The following is a 10,957-nucleotide window of genomic DNA, read 5'->3' on the forward strand; positions in this document are numbered from 1 at the left end:
CATTATATTTTATGCATTATAGTTTATTAAATTTTAATTTATATTGGTATATAATAATTAGTAGGGGAAATTATAGATTTAGTCCACTTATTTTATACCTAGTTCAATTTTGGTTCACGATTTTTTTTAAGTTCTGTTTTGGTTCACTAATTGTTTCACTTGTTCAATAAAGGTCCAGATTTGTGAAAGGCCTCCCTTTTACCCTATCAAATCACACTCAAATTCAACAAACATATACTTATTTTAAAGCTATGCATCTCCATTTTACAACCATATAAAGATTATTCAAGTTGGAGTTCTAAAACTCAAGATAATTGACCCCAAAGTAGGGTACCCGAAACGGCCAATTTTTCAAACTTCACTCAATCTCAATTCTCTTAAATTCTAATACTCTAAATTGGTTCCCATGACTAAGAAATGATGAAATATAACTTATACTTTAATTATAATTGAAGAAAACACAAGCCAAAGGATTTAAAGTCAGAAATCTAGACATTTATTGAACAAATAGAACAATTAGTGGACCAAAACATAACTTAAAAAAGATCATGGACCAAAATTGAACTAGGTATAAAATAAGTAGACCAAATCTGTAATTTCCTCTAATTATTATTATTATTATAATTAAACCAAAAATTAACTGAAGATATACAAAAAATAAATCGAAGATACATCAAAGTAAATCGAAAATGAACCGAAAGTATTCGATACCAAAATTACCGAAAACTGAAGTTTACCAAAAATTACTAAACCGAAAAATAACGAAACTGAAAAATACCGAAATTTTTTTTTTTTTTTGATAAGCCCCTGTATCGAACCGAACTGATGGATGAACAGCCCTACTTTCTGCTAATGCTATTGATACTCCTTATCCTAGCTGTAGTTGTTAGGTTTTTTTTTGGGTTTCGGCATGTTGTACCAAAAAAAAAAAAAAAAAGCAAACAGTACTTGCCATGCTTGCGACTTCTAGTGGGGCACAACTGGATATTGGGAATCATGATGATGGAGCACAGAGGGTCATTTTCAATACTATATAATAAACTAGCCAGCTAGAGAGCCAGACAGCCAGAGTTTCACTAGCTAGGAACCTGGTCCTGACCAAAATATGCTCTGGAACCTAATGGGAATCTACCCCATAGTCCAGTTACTCCAGTATGTGATTAAATATTAGGTTACTGTAATGCCCAAGTTTAACCCATAATCCATATCAACATTTTTCAGCTTTATGCTATTTAAAAATCGATAATGCATGGTGAAAGAAGTGGCTCATACTAAAATAATGTGAAGGACCATATCAATATCATTCCAAATCTAGATTTTTTAAGAAAACCCACTTTATGTTTGCAAAGATATATCTTAACATGGAATGGCATTTTCCCTTTTGGACTGTGATTGATTCAGAAAGCATCTCTCCCACTTTTTCCCTCTCTGTCTCTCTCTGTGTATCAATCAGTCTCTCAAAGTAGAAAAAAGCAATAAGAAAAAAGACAGAGATCTATAGGTTATCCAAGGGTGTCTTTCAATTGTTTTTCTTTAAGGATAAAAATTATCATGATATGTTTTCTCATTAGTTTAACAAATTTAAGACAAGATTTGAATATATTTAGTCGGCTTGCAAATTGTACCTAACAAGTAAATTCGAATATTTTTGCATACACCGAATTTAGAATATCTAAATTTAGAGCTCATTTTATGTTTTTTTTTTTTTTTTTTTTTTTTTTTTTCTAAACACGACTCATCTGTGCAGATTCTTTATTATATTTGCTAAAGATCGATTTGATTACTTAAATATAGTGATAGAGAAGAATTGCATATGGAAAGGGGAAGGTGGAAAGAAGATAAGCTTTATAGCATGTTTGTGATGGGATTTTTTTGTCTCTTTGGTGACTTTCTCCTCTCGTTCACAGTAAGTTCTCTGACTTAGCAGGGATATAAAAACAAATTTAATTAAACAGATCCTCCAAAAGACTCCAAGTGTAGTCAAGCTCACAGGTTCAACCATTTATTATAAGAGTCAACCTCTTGGTTGATTTTTGTCTATATGTCATTGATATAATGCACAAACATACATGGAGCTACATGTGATTGTAGTTTGTACCGTATATTATGGGTGGCACAACCAATTTTTGTCTTACCCAAACCAAGAGATTGTCTATAATGTCATATCTGACAAATAAATAGATTGCGAGATACACCTACTTTTATGAAATTTTTATTTTGGATTACTGATTTCAATTGTGTATTTTCAATACAATATCAATTAAGGTTAAATTATTAACTTTGTTTAAATTGTTAATGGAAACTCTAACGTAGAAGCATGTGCTCTGCAAATGAGTGAGATTTCGGACATTTTAGTCCACCTAGATGTCTATTTAAGCCTCTATTCGCTATTTAACATATTCAATTTAGGGTTGAAAGTAAATGCCAATAAAGCTTAAATAGATGTCTATATAAGCCTTATTTTTCCAAACTAATTGTGTTTCATGACGAATAGGGACTTACATAAGTATCTAATTGTATTTCATTTTGACGCTTGCTGAAGCTGTTTGAATGGGTTGGTTGGGTTTGTGTTAGGGACACGCTTGGTATTTTTTATGTTTGTTGTGTTGAAATCTTGGGCCTTCTAGAAAGTTAAGTTAAGTTTGTGTTTTAGGGTGGTTTTAGTTAAGTATTTAGCTTATCAGTAACTTGAAATTAATGCATTCTTAAAATTATGTTGATATGTTGTATAAGGTGGAATTTATTCCAACCGGATCTAAACACTAACTTAGGTTTGTTTTATCCTACTTTTTTCACCACCATCGATCTGCTGAGATTCCATTCACATGATAAACGAAAATATGATCCATGGATTCTCTTCTTGCACAAATTAGTCTAATTAAGACATGCATGGTAATAATTGGAGATAAACTATGATAAACCTAATGGAAGAGTGGTCAGCTAGCTTCAAAGGACTCAAATGAAACACAAAATAAATAGACTATCACATCTATGAACAGTTCTCTTACCGAATGTTTGATAATCTAATAAGAATCTTGAATAGTGTATGTATAAATGTGGTGCATGTGCTTCCGGTAGATGGTCTCTTCATATATCACAAATACCATCTATTTTGCACATTACTAATTTTGTCACTCACAAAGTGATCATGTGTGAAAAGGGTTAACTCTAAAAATCTGGAACTCAATTTCAGAGACAAAAAGTCCTTGCATCGCTTATCAAAATCCTTTTTAAATTTCCTAGAAATAATAATAGACAGCAGCACTATATGAGCATGTTTGATACATCGTATTAGACTCTGGATATGAATAAATAGTCCATGTCAATTATTTGGTGTCAACTTGTATTATTTAATTACTTGACTATGTTAACCGGACTAGACTTTTAATACTCTCCTTACCTAACTAACTAATACAACTCACACACTTAGGATTAGATAATACATGCTTAATTATAAAGACTTGAGAAAAAAAAAACGCACTAATTATCTTCTTGGCAAAAACAAAGGACAAAAAAAATCTTGTCATATGAATCTTGCCAAAAATAATTTGTCATATGAATTTTAATTTTCACTAAGTTATCAAAAAATTAAAAAAAATAGTCTGATTCACTGCTATTCGAAAGAGCACCAAATACAATATAACTTAGTTAGACTGTTTATTCAGAACAATATTAAATGCCTGATAATATTCTGGATAAATTAATATTATCCGATAGAAATTAGTCAATATAATCCGACGTACCAAACAAGCTCTGAAGACATTTGAATACCATAATATATATTAATTCTTGTGACCTATAATTATATACCACTGTCATTCTGTCAAAGGAATATAATAAAGAACTTATTTGAAATAACCAATGGTGAAAAGTAATTGATTAATGATTGAATTGATGCTAGAAAGATAGTTTGATCCACTGAGTACTTGTCTACTGACCATCAAAATTTGCATACGACTGTCTTCCGTACATGAGCTAAATTAATGCAAGTTAATTAACTTTGATGCACCAAAAAGAAATAAAAATTTCAAACCGGAAATTAACTTACAACCAAAAATAAATTAGCAAATTCATTTAAATTAATAAAATATTTCAATTTTACAAAATAGTCATTGTGGACATTTTTCTCCCATTAAGGTCGATGAGTTTCCAAATTTTACCCCCCATTTTTTGAAATTCATTTACTAATATCGTGTATTTTGATACATCAAAAATTACCAATTTGGCCATTCTATTTTTTTCATTACTTATTAGTATGAAAATACAACGTTATCCTTAATCCGATCTAAGGTTTAGAAATGAGATTTATGGCTTAGAAATAAGGTTTAGGGTTTATAAATGAAATTTAGGGCTTAAAATTAAGATTGTGGAGCTTATGGCTTAGGAAACTCAAGAGCTAAATCCAAAATTGTTTTGTTGTGTAGCAGATAAAAACAAACTTAGAGAGAGAGAGCGAAAAAAAAAAAAAGAGGTTCGAATTTAGGCCCCGTTTGGTATCCTATTCAATTTTTTTTTTCAAAAATTAAGATTTTTTTTTAAATGTGAGTTTTCAAAATTAATTTTTAAAATTTGAAAACTTATTTGGTATGAAATTTGAAAATAATTTTTAAATTTAAAAAATGATGATAGCTAAGAAATAAGAAAGTTAAAAAAAAAAAAACGATGTTTTATCATTTTTTTAAAAAGACATGTTTTTGAATTTTTTTTTCCTAAAAACTGTTTTTGAAAATGGTCTACCAAACACGTTTTCTTGATTAAAACTTATTTTTTTGTTTAAAAAAATTTTTTTTTTGAATAATACCAAACATGCCCTTAGAGAAGTGGGAAGCATGTTGATAAAGAGGGTCAAAAGGATTAATCCCCTGCTTGGTTGCAGAGGAGGAGGATATATTGAAAAAATGAAATAGGAGCCTGCTACTACTAGTCAATTAAGTTAGTTTGGTTGCTTCATAATCTCTTATGTTTCATGCATTTTCTGGGTGCACAAACAGAAAAATAAACAATCATGGTTGTATTATACAATGCCATATGAAGCTAGAAATTTCAAAAAAATTAGAATGAGGGCAATTTGTATCATTAAAATAATAAAATAAATAAGAGGAAAGCATGATGACTTTTTGAGAGTGTCAATAACACCTTTCTTGATCAATTGTGCTTAAAATAGAATTACAAAAAATTAGATTGAGTAATTTATAAATATGAAAATATCAATAATTTCTCTAGTAAAATGCGAATCAAACAACTCGAAAAAGAACGTACACATCCGTGATTAAAAATTTAAAACAGACTTTTACTTGAAGTAAAAGGAATAAATGCACTCACCTTTAACCTTTTCTTTAACTTTTCTCTATTTCCAGAAAAAAGGACAAACACTCTTTATAGCACAACTTCCAGGAACATGGGGAAAAGTGTGTATTAATGCATTAACCAGTAGTGCCTCCGTTGTACAAAAAAAATTGCAGTAACCAGTAGTCACCTTATCAAAAATTAAAAGAAAGAAAAAAAAAATAGAAATAAACAAACAAACAAACCCAAACAAGAAAGGAAATAAATATGGTATAACACATGTGATGCAGATGTAATTTTTAGCATTAAACATGTTAAATTCAATTTTTTTTTAGGTCCATTGAGTTTAAGTATTAAATTGTAATGTTTTTTCATTTTAACTATTAAAATATTTATATCATTTCACTTTAGATATTAAATTTCAGTTTAGATACCAATTTTTAAAAACAAGATTATACCGAATTGTGATTGTCTAACAATCATAATTTTTTTATTGATTTGTTGTTTTTTCAATATTTACAAGGTTTAAACTTTAATGTTTAGTCTTTGAGTTATAAGACTTTATCCCCCAAACCTAAATAAAAAACATTAAAACCTTATAAATTTTGAATTTTCATGAATTTGAAACAGTCACAACTGTATTTCAAACTAATTTGTGAGCTAATCATAAATAGTTTACTCTAGGTTAGTACCAAAATTTAAAAAAAATTAGTATCTTACTACTTTTCTGAAAAATTATTTATATTTGATATTTAATCTAATATTTTATTTTTTATTTTTGCTAAAATATATAAATATTAAATCGTATCATGTATTCGTATCTCATGCAAAACGTTCGCACCAAAAACGAAAAACGTTGTCAAGGACAAATTTGCAAGCATCAAATGTAATGCCAAAATGTGATCCAGATTTATAAGCAGCACAGTAGAATATAGTACACTATTATGGTAGTTTGGTAGATTCGTCAGAAAGCCCAGCTTTTGTCGTGAACTCGTGATCAATGCAAGGTAAAAAAACCAAGATTGAAAATCATAAATAATAATAAAGACACCAACAACTTCTGCAGAACTGAGTGCAGACCTTTCTTCAATGTCGCATTCTTCTTTTTCTGCTTTTTCTTCTTTGTTAATGAATAATGAATGTCACATTGTCACGGGAGCTTACACAGCATGTGCCTTTTCTCTCTTGCCGACACAGCTAGTCTTAACATTTCTCTTTCTTTTTCTTTATAAATTTCTTTTTGGGGTCTGATTCTAAACCACTCATACTCAACGAGTGATAGAGTCTATTTTTACTCACCACAAAAATATGAAGATGGGCATTACTACTATAATGGATGAGTGACACGTGTCATCTGCATCCACCATGGTGGTAATATAGGTGAGTAAAAATGAATCCATGAGTGATAATACAACATGCATACACTTTGACTGCTAAATTCCATCATGCGTTCTGTTTTCAGTGTAGTTTACCGATCTTTGTTTTTGGACAAAATAGACCTTCATTACATGACCTAATAACATGATCTGGTGGCCAATCAACCTCTAAATCTCTCACAAAAAAAAAAAAAAAAAATCAACCTTTAAATCTCTAACACATTTGGGGAGAGTTTTTTTTAGATATTGAAATATCATACATTCACTATTTAAGGATGAAAACTATAACCTACTTTTCAATGGTGTACTCTCAAAACTCATCCAAAGATCACAACTAGAAGTGTGAACAGTTTAATTAACTAAACCGTGAACTCCAAACCTATATCCAAACTGACATGGTTGTAGGGGTCACCAAAAAGTCCAAGGCCCGAAGCCCACCCGAAGCCCGCCCGGCCCATTGGGGCCGAAGCCTGATCTGGCCCGAAATTTGGGCCGGCCAGACTCGGCCCGAATAGTCATTGGGTTGGGCTTGAGCCATCCCCTTGAAGCCCACGGGCCGCCCGAAGCCTGCCCGCTTAGGCCCGGCTCAAAACCCAGTTACACATAATATATCTTCAATAAAAAAATATAGGATTTTGGCTATGTTGTGAATGGAACATAAGACCTCATGGAACAAACTGAACTGACTAGTTTATTTGTTTAATTGATGAATCATTACATATTTAATAAGTTTTTCGTTTGTATACTCTAATAAATTATTAATATGCTTATTAACTTATTATATAGTACTATAATCATATAATGTTAGTAAATAGTAATAGTGTAAATTGTGTAATACCATAAATAATAAACTTTTAAACTTATATACAACATTACAAATTTACAACTATAGTTATTTAAGTTATTATAATAAACTTTTATAATACAACTATAATTAAAGTTATTAAACCACGATCGTTCATTAATTCAACGATCTAAACCGTTCAAAAATCATCTTTACAAAAAATTGGCCAAATAGGAATTCATTTACCCGTTCAAATGTTCGATTATCATTAGAAAAACCACGATCATTCATTAATTCGACCACCGTTACTTCACTCTTACATCTCCGAATGAGCTAATTTTTGGCAAGGATTCTCTTTGAGTAGGGAACTAAAGTTTGAACGGTTCGGATCGTTGAAAACACAATCAATATGTGAGCTTCTACATATAAATACATTTGAAGAGTATAATTCTAATAAATTTCCCGTTGAAACTTTGTTATTTCCATAATTATGAAGACCACAACGTGATTTCAACAATCTGACCCTTCATTTTCTATGTTCATAGTCAAAGATCATCCTTACAAAAAATCAGTCAAATCAAAATTCATCTACCCATTCGATCATCATTAGAAAAACCACGATCGTTCATTAATTCGATCACTGTTATGTCACTTTTACATCTCCGATTGAGCTCATTTTTTGCACGAATTATCTTTGAGTGAGGAACTAAAATTTGAACGGTTCAGATCGTTAAAAACACAATTGCATCATTTATTTATAAAAATATGTAATAAAATATATAATAAAACATATGTACATTTATGTTTTAGAGGAAATTACAAATTTGGTCCACTTATTTTATACCTAGTTCAATTTTGGTTCACGATCTTTTTTAAGTTCAATTTTGGTCCATAATTTTTTTTAAGTTGTGATTTTAAATCATTTTGATTATGTTTTCTTCAATTATAATTGAAGTATAAGTTATATTTTATCATTTTTTAGTCATAAAAACCAATTTTGAGTATTAGAATCAAAGAGAATTGAAGTTTTGTGAAGTTTGAAAAATTTGAAAATTTTCTAGGAGAAATTGATAGTTTCAGGTACCCTACTTTGAGACTAATTATCTTTAGTTTTAGAACTCCAATTTGAATGATCTTTATATAGTTGTAAAGAGGAGATGCATAGCTTTAAAACAAGTATATGTTTGCTGAATTTAGCTGAGATTTGATAGGGTAAAAGACGAGACAAGTAAAACAATTAGTGGACCAAAACAGAACTTAAAAAAGATCGTGGACCAAAATTAAACTAGGTATAAAATAAGTGGACTAAATCTGTAATTATCTCTATGTTTTATTATAGTTGTAATGTTTTATATAATTTTAAAAGTTTATTATTTATGGTATTTAACTATTCTAACATAATAGTATTATATAATAACTTAATAAGCATATTAATAATTTATTGAAGTAAACAAACGAAAGAGCTATTAAATATGTTATGATTCACAAACTTGACAAATGAACTAGTCAGCTCAGTTGGTTAAAATCACAACATAGCCAAAATCCTATATTTTTTTATTAAAGATATATATGTGTCTAAACAAGCCTAGCCCGATGGGCGGACCTTGGGCTTGTGTATTAAAGCCCAAGCCTAGCCCGAAAGCCCTATTGGACTCCTATAATTCAAGCCCGAGCCCGACCCGAACCCGAAAAATTTGGGCCGGGCTTGCCGACCCCTACATGGTTGGCATTGAAATTCCTATAACCATAACAAAACCACATAGCACTCTAAACTACCGGTTTGGTTAACCAATGGTATGGGTTTGGTTCAGTCAATTAATTTTGTTTGAACTGGGTCAAATATTTTATGAAAAAATATTCAAAGAAAGCCCAAATTTCAAATGGATTTGAGCCCCAAATTTTGATATTAATTAAATATTTTTTTTAAAAATAGAATATAATTAAAAATGTTTTCAGTTCATGGGCTTTATTTAACACAAATATATATAAATAAGTGTTAAAAATAATAAATAAATATTTGGAGTAATAAATAACCTTTAGTTTGGTTCAGTTATAACCATCGAAATGAGATTTATAAATCGAAACCAAATCGGTTTGAACTTATCGATTCTTCAATTTTTCAATTATATTTACCCACCCCTAATCACAATTGTGTCTATGGCCTCGTTTGAGATTGTAGTGGAGGACTCAAAAGTTGCTGTGAATGACAATTCTCAATCACCTACACTAGTTTTGGTGTTTGGTAAAAAAATTAAAAATTGATTTTCTCTACAATTCTTAACTCCCCCAACAAAAACAGAAAACAGGTTTCTAGGTGCTTTTGAAAGCTGCAGTGAATCACAGCAACAATAAATATTTTATGTTACCCATAATACCCTCATTGATTTCTATAATTTTTATTTGTTTATCTTAAATTAAAAAATATGTCTATTGTTAGTTATATTTTATATTGTGATAATTAATTATGATATTTTATTTGTACGATTAAAATTATAATATACCTAAAAAAATAATAGGCATACTTATTTAATAATGTTGTTCTTAGAAAAATTAATGCTAATAAAAATTTGTAGCCAAAAATTTAAAAAACAAGTAAAAAAAACATTTTATTTTTACCAAAAAAATAAATGAAAGACACTTTCAGCATCATGTCTATTTTAATAATTATACATAGTCACATCACTTTTACATTAACATTTACCAAACACTTTGATATTGTTTTTTGCACTCATAACACTTTTGAAAACATAGTTTACCAAACACTCAACTGCTTTACTTTACAACTGATTTTACTTTACAGCTGTTTTTCGTCACAGTAATACCATACTGACCCTATATCACATATGGATTTGCACAATAACACGATCCCTTTACATGCATGCTTATTACATACTATAATGATTACATGCATGCTTATTACATACTACCAAGGAATAAAATTTCAGGTTTCAAGGAAATTTCGACGAAAATTTCGAAGATTTTTAAATTTCGACAGAAATTAGACGCAAACGACGGAAAATACTATTAAAATATGGAAATTTTGAATGAAACTTTACCATATATTCATTTAACATATTATCTACTACATTGATAAAAAACATTGAAGAAATTAAATTATATAGTAGATTTTATGTGATATAAGATGAATATAATGCGCGCTGGAGGCAAATACTGTTAAATAAAATTAGTATAATGAATAAATGAAATTAGTATATTCTTTATACTCTATAAATCTATAATCTATACGCTAAATCCTAATACTAAACTCTATATACTCTATAATTTATACACTAAACCCTATATATTCTATAATTTATACTCTATATTGTTTAGGATATGGTATAAGATATTAGAGTTTAGGCCTTTTAGGATATTTTTAATTTTTTTTTATATAAAAATGTGTTGGGTTTAAAAATAACTAAACGAAATCTCAAAACGGCCAAACAAAACCCCAAATTTTTTTTTCTTTCTAATTGCCCAAAGGCCCCAAATCCTAATCAATCATAAATCT

Source organism: Dryas octopetala, chromosome 3, assembly GCF_963921425.1.
Source record: "Dryas octopetala chromosome 3, drDryOcto1.1, whole genome shotgun sequence".
Taxonomy (NCBI): domain Eukaryota; kingdom Viridiplantae; phylum Streptophyta; class Magnoliopsida; order Rosales; family Rosaceae; genus Dryas; species Dryas octopetala.